Raw genomic sequence first — 15794 nt, forward strand, 5'->3', positions numbered from 1 at the left:
TGGAGTTTGCCTACAATAACAGCCATCATGCTAGCATTGGGATGGCTCCTTATGAAGCTTTGTATGGGAGGAAGTGCAGATCCCCTGTTTGTTGGGAAGAGATAGGAGAGAAGGCTCTTGCCGGGCCAGAGTTAGTAGAGATTACTAGTCGAGTAGTGCCCGTGATCAGAGATAGAATCAGAACAGCGCAGAGCAGACAGAAAAGTTATGCAGACGTTCGCATAAAGCAGTTAGAGTTTCAAGAAGGTAATTGGGTATTGCTAAAAGTGTCTCCAATGAAAGGAGTGGTTCGTTTTGGGAAGAAGGGTAAGTTAGCTCCACGGTACATTGGACCCTTTGAGATCTTGCAGAGGATCGGGAATGTGTCGTATAAGCTGGCTTTACCTGCTTCTATGGAGAGAATTCACCCGGTATTTCATGTTTCTATACTACGGCAGTTTGTGTCAGATCCGAATCAGGTTCTGAGTGAGCCTGAGGTGGAGATTCTTACAGATCTCACCTATATAGAGCAGCCAGTGCGGATTCTGGACACACAGATCAGACAGCTAAGGAACAAGGAGATTCCGATGGTGAAGGTTCTGTGGAACCACCATAATCTAGAAGAATGCACTTGGGAGACGCGGGAATCTATGCTTCAGCAGTATCCATATTTGTTTTGAGGTTAGTTTCCTCCTTTTTATGTGTTACTTGTTTGGTTTTGGAACATTCGAGGACGAATGTTCTTAAGGAGGGGAGAATGTAATACCCGGCTGGAGTCCGGCATCGGAATTCTGCGTTCTGGTGGAATCCGGGATGTCGGAAGTCTCTAGAAGGGTTTGCTTTATGTTTTCTTAAGTGTTATGGTTGTTTTAAGGTTTTCAAGTTGCCATGAGATGTGTGTTGAAGAGAAAAGTTTAAGGGAAGTTTGCCAAGTTCGGCTGCCGAAGGTAAGTTCGGCCGCCGAAAGTGCTCAAGGTTCGGCTTCCGAAGTGCAAGTTCGGCCCCCGAATGTTGCATGGTTTTGCATGCGATTGGGCAGCCGAAGCTGAGGTGGCCAGCCAGCTGAGTCATGTATTTTGACAGATGTTGGCCTCAGATTCTTGCCCTAGAGCAGGCCACGTCTCTCATGACTCATCTGCATTAGCTGCTCATACAGAAGATTAGTGTGTGTTTTCAAAGGTTTGGAAGGTTTTGAAAGTTTTTGAGGTTTTGAGCGTTGGATGAGAAGTTGGTCCATTTTCCTTTGTTCAGATTGTTCATCTTCTTGGTTACAGGAGGTAAGTGAAGATCTTGAACTTGTTTTTCTGTTTTCTGAAGGTTTTATAGGATTTATGAAGAGAGATGCATGTTTAGGTGAAAAATGGTGGTTTTGATGATGTATGCATGTATATATGTTTATGTGTTATGTTTGATTTGTTGTTTGGGGTTATTAGATAGTTTTGGACCCCTGTGAACATATACTTATGTATATGAGTGTTGAGGAGTTGAAATATGCATGTTTGGAGATGTTGGGGAAGGAAGAGCTTGGTTTGCCGTCGGGCTGAGTTCTGGAAGAACTCAGGTTCGGCAGCCGAAGGTTCATTCGGCCGCCGAACCTCTTGCATGGTGGCTTAGGCTGCCACAGCTTGCCCCCGTGAGTTTTGCATGTTCGGCTCTGTTTGGGGGATTCGGCCGCCGAAGGTGCCGCCGAAGGTTAGACCTGCCAGTCCCAGAAAGCTTTTAATCTCAGTCACTGTCGTGGGTCTGGGCCAGTTAGCTACAGCCTCTATCTTCTTGGGGTCTACCTCAATACCTTCTGCTGATACCACATGTCCCAAAAAGGCAATGCTCCGCAACCAAAACTCACACTTTGAGAACTTGGCATACAAACCATGCTCTCTCAGTGTCTGCAAAACTATCCTCAGATGCTGGGCATGCTCCTCTGCATCTCTGGAATACACTAAAATATCATCGATGAACACAATGACAAAGTGATCCAGAAACTCACTGAAAACTCTGTTCATAAGATCCATGAATGCTGCAGGGGCGTTAGTCAACCCGAACGGCATCACTAAGAACTCATAATGCCCATATCTGGTCCTGAAAGCTGTCGTAGGCACATCTGCCTCTCTGACTCTCAACTGATGATACCCGGATCTTAGATCTATTTTCGAAAAACAACCTGCTCCAGCTAGCTGGTCAAATAGATCATCAATCCTAGGTAGCGGATACCTATTCTTGATAGTGACTTTGTTCAACTGTTTGTAGTCGATACAAAGTCTGAGGGATCCATCCTTCTTGAAGGTTTTATGGGGTTTATGGAGAGAGTTGCATGAATAGGGTTATTTGTGAGGTTTTGATGATTTTGTGCATAGAGCTTGTTTCTGTGTTGTTTGTGTTGTGTGTTTGGGGTTTTTAGGTAGTTTTTGACCCCTTTGAGCATATACATGAGTGTATGCAAGTGGAGGAAGTGTGGTGTGCAATTGGAGAGGAGTTTGGTGCATTTGGCGAGAGGCAGGGCACGTTTCTGCCCTGCTGATGAACTCAGGTTCAGCCGCCGAAGGTACATTCGGCCGCCGAACCCCTGAAGAGGTGTGAGGAGGTGGCTTCGGCTGCCCAAGCTTGCCCCCGAGCTTTTGGACTTTCGGCTCTGGAGGGAAGTTCGGCCGCCGAAGGTGCCGCCGAAGGTTAGAGACTTTCGTCTCTGGAGTGCCTTTTGGCCTCCGAAACTTGCCCCCGAAAGGGTTCGGCAGCCGAAAGTAGTGATTCGACCGTCGAAGGTGCTTGAGTTTCGTCTCTGGAGAGGACTTTCGGCCGCCGAACCTGTCGCCGAAAGTGTTCTGTCCAGTCTTCTTTTGCATGCTTTGCATGGATAGTTGAGTGAGGTTAAGGGGATTCTTGGGGAGTTTAATAGAGTGATTTATAAGCTCGTTTCATAAGCTAGTTTTGTCCCTCATTTGAGTTTATCTATACCTATACAGACCAGAGGAACCAGAGAGAGCAGCAGTGAGTTCTGCTCCAGAGTTTTACTGAGCCTGCAGAGTCAGTCAGTCCAGATAGCCAGAGGTGAGTGGAACTAAACTTACTTCTTTTCTTGAACTTGCACAATGGAATGTTTTAGCATATCTCATGCATCATGATTATGCACTAGGTTGATTGCATTAGTATCCACGAATATGTTGCATTGCATAGTTATTTGTTGATGTGGGTGAATGCTGAATGATCCAATAGTCTCAGACAGGAAGACCAGGAGCCTTTGACTACGCCCTGGCAGGTATAGTAAAGACCAGGAGCCTTTGACTACGCCCTGGCAGGTATATAGTAAAGTCCAGGAGCCTTTGACTACGCCCTGGCAATGGTAAGTACAGAGGTGTTATATACACATATACATATATGACAGGAAGACCAGGTGCTCGATTCTACGCCCTGGCACAGAGTTACTGGGACTATATGGTGACAGGTTTACTCTTGATGTGGTTTATCTGTGTTATGACGCATTCCATGAGATCATGTTTTACTGAGATATTTTACTGTTCTACTCACTGGGCTATAGAGCTCATCCCACTCCCTTAACCCCAGTTTTGCAGGTTCAGTGTACAGTGTACAGGGACAGTCCAGCAGAGTACGGAAAGAGTAAAGAGATTTGTAATAGCCTAGAGTGGACATGTAATATTAAAGAGATGTAATAATTGTGTGTCTAAAGTTAGACATGTGCTTGACTTAGTGATGTATGTTGTGTACATGATCTGGATATGTATATATGTTTTACTGTATGTGAAAAACCAGGCTTAACAGGTATGAGTTAACCCATCTAGAGCAAGCTCTAGTCAGGGGTACAGAGTACAGAGTACAGAGTACAGAGATAGTGCATGCACAGGTTAAGCCGTGGTACAGAGAAAAGAATTTTTATGTTTCACAGAAAATGTATGATCATGTATGAGTTTTACAGGTACACAGAGAGTATAGCAGGCTTGCTACGGGTTCTGGCGGCCTTAAGCCGACCTGAATCCTAGCACCGGTGACGGTCCATTTTGGGGTCGTTACAGCATGAGGACCCAGAGTTAGTGAAAATTGCCAGGACTGTTCAGTCAGGCAAAGATAGTGAGTTCTGATTTGACAACAAGGGGATCCTCCGCTATGGGAGTCGACTATGTGTACCAGATGACATAGGGCTAAAAGGAGACATTATGAGAGAGGCTCATAATGCAAGATACAGCGTTCACCCCGGAGCCACCAAAATGTATCAAGATTTGAAGAAAGTTTATTGGTGGCCAGCGATGAAGAAAGAAGTGGCACAGTTTGTGTCAGCCTGCGAAGTGTGTCAGAGGGTGAAGCTGGAACATCAGAAGCCGGCTGGAATGCTTAACCCGCTACCTATTCCAGAGTGGAAATGGGAGAATATAGCTATGGACTTCGTAGTGGGGTTACCGGCGACGTCCAACAGATTGGACTCCATATGGGTGATTGTGGACAGACTCACCAAATCTGCTCACTTCATCCCTGTCAGGAGTGGCTACTCTGTGGACAAGTTGGCGCAGGTGTATGTTGATGAGATCGTCAGGCTGCATGGGGTTCCTGTTTCAATAGTGTCTGATAGAGGGCCCCAATTCACCTCCAGGTTTTGGCGGAGTCTGCAGAATGCCATGGGTACTAGGTTGGATTTCAGTACTGCCTTCCACCCCCAGACTGATGGACAGTCAGAAAGGACCATCCAGACTATCGAGGATATGCTCAGAATGTGTGTGCTGGACTTTGGCGGTTCTTGGAGGCAGCATCTACCTTTGGTGGAGTTTGCCTACAATAACAGCCATCATGCTAGCATCGGGATGGCTCCATATGAAGCTTTATATGGAAGGAAGTGCAGATCACCTGTTTGCTAGGAGGAAGTTGGAGAGAAGGCCTTGGCAGGGCCTGAGCTAGTAGAGATTACCAGCAGGGTGGTACCCATAATCAGAGAAAGAATCAAGACTGCTGCAAGCAGACAGAAGAGTTATGCAGACATCCGCAGAAGGCAGGTAGAGTTTCAGGAGGGGGATCTGGTATTGCTCAAGGTGTCTCCAATGAAAGGAGTGGTTCGGTTCGGAAGGAAAGGTAAACTGGCTCCACGGTACATCGGACCCTTTGAAGTCTTGTAAAAGATTGGGAATGTGTCGTACAAGCTAGATTTACCTGCTTCAATGGAAAGAATCCATCCGGTTTTCCATGTTTCCATGTTGAGAAAGTTCGTGTCAGATCCGGGCAAGGTTCTTAGTGAGCCTGATGTGGAGATCCAAGAAGATCTCACCTATGTTGAGCAGCCAGTACGGATCCTAGACACCCAGATCAGAAAGCTGAGAAACAAGAAAATCCCGATGGTGAAAGTCCTTTGGAACCACCACAATATGGAAGAGTGCACTTGGGAGACACGGGAGTCCATGCTCCAGCAATATCCTTATCTTTTATAAGGTTAGTTTCTTATATGTTTCATGTGTTTTATGTGTATGTTATGTTGTGTGCCATGCTATGTGCTAGTTGAGGAACATTCGGGGATGAATGTTCTTAAGGGGGGGAGAGTGTAATACCCGGCTAGACTCCGGTATCGGAATTTCCTACCGTCCGGTGGAATCTCGAATGTCGGAAGCCTCTAGTAGGGTAGAAACATGTTTTCATAAAATGTTTTAATGTTTTTCATGGTTTTAAGTAAAGAGGAAATGAGTTTTTGAATGAAAACAACCTTGGAGGAAAACTCAGGTTCGGCCGCCGAACCTCAAGTTTGGCCGCCGAACATGCAGGCATTTCGGGTGTGCCTTAGGCCCTCGAAGGCATAGGTTGAGGAAAGTCCAGGTTCGGCCGCCGAACCTCAAGTTCGGCCACCGAACATGGCATGCATGCGGAGGCACGTTCGGCCCCCGAACGTGGCCTGGCCAGCCACTATAAAAGGGTCCCTTAGCCGAAAACGGGCGAGTTTTTCTCCCCATTGTCGGCCAAGGTGAGCTCTCCGCCGTTCCTCACCAATCCTTGAGTCTTTCCTTCAAATCTTTCAAGATTTTCACAAGTTTTTGCTTTGTTTTGAAGATTTTCGAGTTTAAAGCAAGTTTTGGAGCTTTGAGGTTCAAGAACTCAAAAATCTCCCACCTCCGAGTTTAGGACGTCTCTCTCTCGATCTTCAAGAGGTAAGAGCCGATCTTAAGCTCATTTCATGTTTAAAGTAAGTTTTATGCAAGATCTATGGGGTAGAATGCATGTTTAGCTCATAGTTAGGTTTTTGAGTTTATGTTGTGTTTATGAACAATGTGTTGTTGTTATGTGTTGTAGTTGGGGTTTAAGTTAGTTTGAAGCCCCTAGGAGCCAATGTATGTATATTTGCATGATTTGAATGAGTTATATGCATGTTGGAAGTTTTGGAGGCAAATATGCATAGAAGAGCTGAGTTTCTGCCATTCTGGGAGAAACCAGGTTCGGCAGCCGAAGGAACTTTCGGCCGCCGAACCCTCTTATGGAAGCAGCCTTCGACTGCCGAAGCTTGCCCCCGAAAAAGGACTTTCGCCTCTGTCTGGGAGTTTCGGCCGCCGAAAGTGCCGCCGAACATGCATGAGTTTCGCCTCTGTCTGGGAGTTTCGGCCGCCGAAGGTGCTGCCGAACCTGCCTGACTTTCGGCTCTGGAGGGACTTTCGGCCGCCGAACCTGCCGCCGAAAGTGCCCTGTCCAGCCTTTCTTTGCATGTTTTGCATGGATGTTTTGAGGTGTTTTAGGGGGTTTTTGGGGATGTTTTTAGAGTTATGTTCTAGTTGTTTGGTCCCTCATTTGAGTCCACCTGTGTAGGTTCGGACCCGAGGAACCGAGGACCCCAGCAGTGAGTTCAGCTGCTTCTGAGTCAGTAGAGCTTCAGCCAGAGGTGAGTAGAATAAACCCTTACGATTTAAAGCAATTAAATTATAAAGTTTTGAGCATGTTCATGCATCATGAATGCCATGTGATGAATTAGGTTGTTTGCATTAGAATTCACGAATATGTTGCATTGCATTTATGATGTTGATGTGGATTGGTTATTGAATGATCCTTTAGTCCTCATATGATATGATGATGTTATGGCATGATACGGTATGGAAGTCCAGGTTGTACCCATTCTATGTCCCTGGCACGATGTAAGAGAAAGTCCAGGTTGTACCCATTCTACGTCCCTGGCACATTGGAATGTTATGTTATGTTATGTTAAGAGGAAGACCGGTTGACCCATTCTACGTCCCGGCACTTTGGAATGTAGAGGACTATTGGTGACAATACCATCCGAGATGTGATTTGTTGTGATGTGTTGCATTACATGATGGCATGAGATTTAAATGTTGTTTTCTATTATTCTGCTCACTGGGCTCTAGTAGCTCACCCCTTTTCCCTAATCCCCCAGGATTGCAGGTACGGGCTAGACAGAGAAGTCAAGAAGAGTAAAGTCTTGTAATTGTAATAGTTAGAAAGTGGAATGATAAATTGTAAGATGATATATAACTGAATAGTTGTGTTATGTATAATGATATTGAGGATTAGAAGTTGTGCTTGACCCTATAGATGTTGTAATCCCTTTTTGTTACATGATCTTAATGTTTATGGATGACTATGTTAGCCAACTCAACACATGTTATGCCACCCATTGGAGGCATTGATGAGATCCCATAGAGGGGTCAAATTTATGATGATGATTATGTTCAGTGCATGCACAGGTTGAGTTTGGCGTTTGATAGAATGTATGAAAGAAAAGTTTTAATTTTTATGTATGTTGTTGATCATGTATGGGATTAAGCAGATTTACAGGATGCTTGTTAGGCTTGCTACGGGTCCCGGCGGCCTTAAGCCGACCTGGATCCTAGCGCCGGTAGCGGTCCGATTTTTGGGTCGTTACACCCGGCTAGATTCCGGCATCGGAATCCCTACCTTCCGACGGAATCTCCGTTGGAATCTGGAATTCTGAAGATGCCAGAGGCTTCTAGAGGGGTAAAAAATGTGTTTTTCTAAAAGGTTTTTACTGATTTCATGGTTTTAAACGAAAAAGAATTGAGTTTTGAAAAGAAAAGACCAAGGAGGCGTTTGCCAGGTTCGGCCGTCGAAAGTGAAGTTCGGCCGCCGAACATGGAAAGGTTTTGGGAGCGCTTTTGGCCTCCGAAAGTCTTGTTTGAACGAGCCAAGGTTCGGCCGCCGAACATGCATGAGTTTAGGGGGCACGTTAGGCTGCCGAAGGTCTTTGACCAGGCCACCTATAAAGAGCCCTCAGATCGGAAATGGGCGAGTTTTCTCCCCATTCTTGAGCTCAGGTGAGTTTATGCCTTCCTTTGGCCGTTTTCATGTTTTTCTTCATTTCCTTCATGTTTTTATGAGTTTCTTGGTTGTTTTGAAGAGTTTTCAAGCTTAGATCTAAGTTTTGGGAGCTTGGAGACCCAAAGAGTAGTTTCCTCCCATCTCCAAGTTAGGGATCACACCAACCCTCGATCTCCAAGTGGTAAGTGTAGATATTTGCTTTCCTTTATGTTTTAATGAAGTTTTAAGAGGTTTTAATGGTTGAGTATGGATAGGTATGCATGTTAAGGTTTATGTGCGTTTTTATGTAAATGTATGTTCATGGATGTTTATGTGATGTTATGTTGAAGGTTTAAGCTACTTTATGCATGTGGGAGAGTGTATGCATGATTGGGAGAGAGCAAGTGAGGTTTTGAGTAGTTTTGATGGTTTTGGCTTATGTGGGTCATAAGCTATTTATGTATGCTTTATGATGTTCTTTGTTGGAGTTTAAGCTTGTTTAAGCTTGTTTAAACTCCTTTGTGCATGGTTAAGGGGTTATGCATGTTTTGGTAAGGTTGGGTGCTTGTTTTGGGGTGTTTGGAAGGTTTGGGAGGCTTGAATGCATAGGAGGCTGAGTTCTGGATGAACTCAGGTTCGGCCGCCGAAGGTAGTTTCGGCCGCCGAACCTGCCTGTGGATGCATGGTTTGGCCGCCTAACCTTGGCCCCGAAAGTTGAGTTTTGGCTTGAAAGCAGACTTTCGGCCGCCGAAAGCGCCTGACTTTCGTCTCTGGAGTGGGACTTTCGGCCGCCGAAAGTGCCCTGTCCAGCCTTTTCATGGTTGTTTTCTATGCATGTTTAAGTGATGTTTTAGGGGGTTTTTGGGTAGTTGTTTATGAGTTGTTTAGAGTGTGTTTGGCACCTTATTCGAGTCCACCTGTGTAGGATCGGACCCGAGGGACCGAGGAGGCCATCAGTGTTAGCAGTTGCAGAGTCAGTTCAGCGTCTGCCAGAGGTGAGTAGAACTAAACTTAATCTTTTATTTAATGAAATCAAATGCCTAAAGCATGTTCATGCATCATGTTTATATGTAATAGGTTGATTGCACTAGTCACACGAATATGACGCATTGCATTCTTTACTGTTGTTGTGGATGGACCAAGGCGACCCCAATAGCCCTATTTATGTTATGTTAATGAAGTCCTGAGGAGCCCGAAGGGCCGGGCACCATGTTATGTTACAGTCAGAGGGAGTTTTGGTGGTCATGTCCATCCGTTATGTGAAATGTTTGTGCTGTGACGCATTTCATAAGAGCATGTAATTAATGAACTGTTTTCTTTGTTTCTACTCACTGGGCTTTTTAGCTCACCCCTCTCCCCTAACTCTAGTTTTGCAAGTCAGAGGTAGTCCAGGAAGACGTCAAGGGTAAAAGTCTTGTTAATGTAATAGATTAGAGTTGTGTGGACATGTAATGCAAATTGAGATAATGTATTGTAAGATAATGAAATGTAAGGTAATGCAAGTAAAAGTAGAGTTATGTTATGTATTAGTGTTGTGCTTGGCCCTAAGACTTGGTTAGTCCCTGTTTAGTACATGATGTATGTTATGGTTTAATGTTGAGTTGTGTTTGAACTAATCTTGTGGCATGTGTTGTTTACCACGCTAGAGTTTGATAAGGACCCTAGTGGAGGTCTTATGTTTGTGGTTTTGATGCATGCACAAGTTAGGTTCTAGTTCTTCGGATGTAATCCCAGCTTGATGTATGTTATGTTGACCCAGCTAGAGTTTTGATGAGGGCTCTAGTAGGGGGTTCTTTATGTTTTCAGTTATGTTGCATATAGGTCAAGCTCGGTACTTACATCAGATGTTACAATTTTTATGTTAAAGTTTTGATCATGTATGGGATTTGACCAGGTGATAGGATGTATGTTTGGCTTGCTACGGGTCCCGGCAGCCTTATGCCGATCTGGATCCTAGCGCCGGTAGCGGTTCGGGCCGTTACAGAGGGGTATCGGTTTCCGAGTCGTTACAAAAAACATTGAAAACAACCATAGGAGAGCAAGAACTCACCGTGGCCGAAAATGGGGAGAAAACTCGCCCGTTTCGACCATGGAGCTCTTATATAGGGGCTGGCAGACCACCTTTCGGCAGCCTAAAGTGCCTCCAAAACTCATGCAAGTTCGGCGGCCGAACATGAGGTTCGGCGGCCGAACCTTTGAAACTTCCGGAAGCCTAACTTGTCCCCCTAAACCATCCCACGTTCGGCGGCCGAACTTGAGATTCGGCGGCCGAACCTGGAAATGTCTCCTTAGTCTTTTTCTTTTAAAACTCAATTCCTTTTTTGCTTAAAACCATAAAATACATTAAAACATTTCATAAAGACATGGTCTTACCCTTCTAGGGGTTTCCGACATCTGAGATTCCACCTGATGGTAGGAATTCCGATACCGGAGTCTAGCCGGGCATTACAATAAATGAGTCGCTTGACACTTCTGCCACAACACTTCACCATCGCGTCCGATAAGACGATTTTTCAGAATGCACCAGAATGGTCAATGTATTAATACCCCTAAACCAATTACGTAAAGAGACAAATTTTACAAAATCCATATCCTAGAAGCTCTCAACTTTCTCCAAGAATTCTCAACATCCGTAAAACCGTAAATCCAGTTCGATCCCCTATCCATTATCAACTACCCAATCAAATCCATTAACTTCCCCGTGAATCAAACCCTTGTTTACGTGTCATCATCTTTTTATCTCACCGGATCTCAGACATATCAATTTCCACTGTCTGTGGAAAATGAAGGAAGATTATCCAATCAATCATAGTTCTCCAAACATAAACCCACTGAGATCCACCATGGCAAATCAAGAAAATAACTCGTCAATACCCTTGGAGACAGAAATCCAACCCCCAAATCCTCAAAACTTTCCTATGACGCTGTTTCCATTTCCCCTTCACTCAAACATTATCACACACACCTTCCACCAGCAACACCACTCTAGCAAACACCGGTCCATAAACACATATGTCCAACTAGGATCTGCAAGCGTTAACTGCACAACTGCAACAAACGATGATGTTGATGAACTAAATAATGTAGTAAAGGGGTCTCACCCCACCCATGCCCACAAATCTAACGCCCATCACAACCCCTAATCAAGCACTTACTCCAACATTTGTCTCAGAAACCGAAAATCATGACCAAACCGCCTTGATACACTTAACATGGAAGAGAAGAGAAGGTGAGTCCGCTAGATAACCTCCAGCTAAGCCTAGAAGCCGTACGGTAAGAAATCAGATAGAGGAAGATACTGACAAGCTGGAGAGGTTAGAAAGTGAGGACGAGAGCACCAGTTCAAAAGCTCCCATGGTTAGTAAAAAAACTAGCACAAAAGATGAGAGAGTAGCGGAGAAGCTAGAAAAACTGAAGGAAGAATTGTTGGCGGAGTTAAAGAAACAAGCAAGAGCCCCCACAAGCCTAAGAACGACTTCCTCGTTTGTAGCTTGTATCTGAGAAGAGACTATTCCCAAGAAGTTTCAAATGCCAACCATGGGTTTGTATAATGGCACAAGTAATCTCAGGGACCATGTAATCAACTATAAAACCTTTATGGAGTTATAGACTTACTCTGATGCCTTGCTTTGCAAAGTATTCCCCACTACCCTTATTGGAGCAACAATAACCTAGTTTAATAACCTAGAAGCAGAAAGTATCAAGACTTTCTATTACCTTACCAACTCATTTATAGGGAGATTCATAGCTACAGTCCTAGCCTAGAGGAAAACCAGTTATTTGGAGACGTTTAGACAAAAGAAGGACAAGACTCTATGGGAGTATGTTGCATGTTTCAATGCAGAAGCCCTCCAGATCCCTAACCTGGATGAACCTCGAGCAATGGAGGCTATGCAAAAGGAGACTACCTCGGTGGAGTTCTTTAGGTCCCTAAGCAGAAAACCACCATCCACATTAGCTGAACTTATGCAGAGAGCACAAAAGTATATCAGGCAGGATGATGCTCTTATGACCATTTGATTTGCCAGAGAATCCCAAGGAAGGGACTAGATGAAAAGCCGACCGGAAGATCGAAGGAAGGAACAGGTAGATCAGAGGCTTGATCGAAGTGCTAGGGCCTTAAACAGATACCGAGACAGTAAGGAAGCTGATCATCGACTTAGGGCCCCTCCCCATCGAGTCATTACTCCTTTGAACGTCTCCATGACAGAAGTATTGATTGCTATGCAAGACAATAACATGATCACATGGCCACAACATCTATGGTCATACCTTATAACCAAAGACCCCAACTAGTATTGCCAGTTCCACAAAACTAATGGTCATGACACGAATAATTGTTACTAGTTAAGGAATGAAATAGAAAAGTTGATTAAGAGAGACCATTTGAAGAATTTTGTTTAAAAAAGACAGCATCCGGATGTAACGACCTAGAAACCAGACCGCTACCGGCTCTAGGATTCAAATCGACTTAAGGTCGCCGGAACCCGTAGCAAGCCTAACATACATCCTGTACATCTGATAAAATCCCATACATGATCATACATTTTCATAAAAACTTTAAACTTTTCATATACCAAGCTTGACCTGTGCATGTATCATAACTGTATACATAAAACCCCTTACTGGAGCCCTCATCAAATGCTCCAGTTAGGTCAACATCTCATATGTCAAGTCTGGTTCAACATATCTCATCATTAAAACATTTACATAAAGATCATGTACAATAGGAATTTACAATAAATATTAGGGCCAAGCACAATGCTAATCCTCATTACATTACTTTACATTACATTACATGTCTACTACAACTCTATTACATGACATAGCCATTACCCTCGCTGACTTCCTGCTATCTCTGACCTTGCAAACCTGAGGGGTTAGGGGAAATGGGTGAGCTACAAAAGTCCAGTGAGCAGAACAGTAAAAACGGTTCATTAAACATATGCTTTCGTGAAATGCATCACATCACAAACAATTCACATCAAGGATGGACTTGTCACCAATGGCCCTCTACATAATCCAATGTGCCCGACCCACAACGGGAGCTCCTCAGGACTTTCGCTTAACATATCATAACATAACATATTCATCTGTGCCAGGGGCGTAGAATGGGCCTCGACCTGGACTTCCATACCATATCATATCATATCATATCAAGGGCCAATGGGTCATTCAACATCCATCCACATCAACATCATATTATGCAATGCGTCATATTCGTGAATTCTAATGCAATACAACCTATTACATACATGGCATTCATGATGCATGAACATGCTTAAAAGTTTAATTGCTTTGAAATAATAAAAAGAGTTGTGTTCTACTCACCTCTGGCTGATACTCAATTGACTCTGGAGCTGCTAACTCACTGCTGATCTGTAACACCCCCTACCCGGTTATTTAATTAACTGAGCCGGAGATATTACATCCTTCCCTTCCTGTATTTGTCTTACCTTCGCTGCAATATCTTTATCTTCCTTCTGAGCTTCTTGGACTTGTTGAAGCCAACTGGGCCTAACTTTCAATTCTGCAATAACAGCTCCATCTCTAGCCAATGTCAAGTGAGCTTTAATAAGTTTGAGTGCAAGCAAATGTTTCCTGCTAAGAGCATCTGCCACCACATTTGCCTTGCCAGGGTGGTAGTCAATAATACAATTGTAGTCTTTTAACAGCTTCATCCATCTCTTTTGCCTCAAATTTAAATATACATGGTTTAGTTTCATAATCCTTTTTTTTTTCTTCATCATGTAAAAAGTTTTATTTTTCTTAATACTTTTAATTATTTATTATTTTTTTGTTGGCCTCTATAAATTTAAATGGGACTGTTAAGTCAGATAAGGAAACTGTAACTGTAGGGCACAAGGTGCCAAATAACTGTATGGCTCAAAAGCCGATTCTATAACTGTAGGATACCTCATTGTATCCTAAGAATCAGTGTAACTGTAGTGCAGTACTGTAAGATCTATATATGGCATGCCACACCCTTAAACTACTCCACAATTTCCACCAAACTTACTAGGGCCAGACTTTAAATAATTTATACACTTAAACAGGGGGACAAAAACTATCAATACAGTGTAACTATCAGTTATTCCAACTATAATACTTTATCATATTACAACTGTATTTTTAAACATTGTCGTATCATGTAAGTTTATTAATTTAATTCAACTACATAAATTATATTTATAATTTAATTCTTAATTAATTAACTATTATTTTTATTTTTATATTTTTTTTTCTAGTCTACTAATCTTTTCATTATCACTATATCTAACCAAATTATATTTCTATCCAATAATATAAGTCATTTCATTTGTTCCATAACCTAATTTTTGATTAAATTACATATTAATTTTAAAATTTTCTATCTATTAAATCTATTATTTCTCAAACTTTGATTATACAAATATAATTAAACTATTATTCACTTGGTCTACCTCTACTAGGATAGTAAAATTTCAAATAAAACCTAATTAACAAATTCTTAAATTTATTCAAATGGGGTTGAGCACAAACCTTAGAATTTTCAAAATATTCTACAAGTTTTAATTCTCTACTCTTCATTTTCTTTCCCTTTGGAACTTCCACTTTTCCTTTCCACTTCTTTCTCATGAAAAAAAATAAACCAATAAATCATATTAATGCAACATCTTTCATAAATATTTACATAAAAATTATAAGAAACATTTCTATATCAAAAATCCCTAACATACCTTTAAAATTTTCAATATTTAGCTACTAATCATTCTTCCTCAATCTTGAAGTTTCTCCTTATTCTTCCTCTTACCTTGAATTTTCAATTAGGGAAAAGACTTGGATGAGATGGGCTAACAAGTTGAGTGGAAAATTGAAAGAAAATGGAGTAGATTTGAAAAGAAAATTTTAGGGCAAATTTGGGGATGGAAGAACGGGACATTTTTGGGAAGAAGATGGTCTCTTACTCTTTTTATTTTATTTTCTTTTTCTTTCTTTTATTTTATTTATAAAATTAGTTTAGTTAAGTGACTAATATTGAGTCACTTGTCAAAAATTCAATTTTTAATTTACCTTTTCTTTATCTTTTTATTTTTTTTTCTTTTACTTTTTCTTTTCTTTATTCATATTCTTTTTATTTATTTATTATTTATTTCTTTATTTTTATCTCTTTTTTTTTTGGATATTACATGATCACCTCGGTTCCTCAAGTTCGATCCTACACAGGTGGACTCAAATGAGGGACCAAACATACTCTATAAGGACTCTAAACATCTCCCCAAAAACCCCCCCTAAAACACCATAAAACATGCATGCAAAACAGGCAAGGGAATGCTGGACAGGGGACTTTCGGCGGCAGGTTCGGCGGCCGAAGGTCCCTACAGATCCGAAAGTCGGGGTCCTTCAGAGGCAGGTTCGGCGGCCGAAGGTCCTCCACAGATCCGAAAGTCAGGGACTTTCGGAGGCGGGTTCGGCGGCCGAAACTCCCCTCCAGAGCCGAAAGTGCATGTTTTCAGGGGCAAATTAGGCGGTCAAAAGGCTGCCTCCCAAGCAGGTTCGGCGGCCGAACCCTTCTTTGACGGTCGAACCTG

Source organism: Manihot esculenta, chromosome 14 (genome assembly GCF_001659605.2).
Source record: "Manihot esculenta cultivar AM560-2 chromosome 14, M.esculenta_v8, whole genome shotgun sequence".
NCBI classification, from domain to species: Eukaryota; Viridiplantae; Streptophyta; class Magnoliopsida; order Malpighiales; family Euphorbiaceae; genus Manihot; species Manihot esculenta.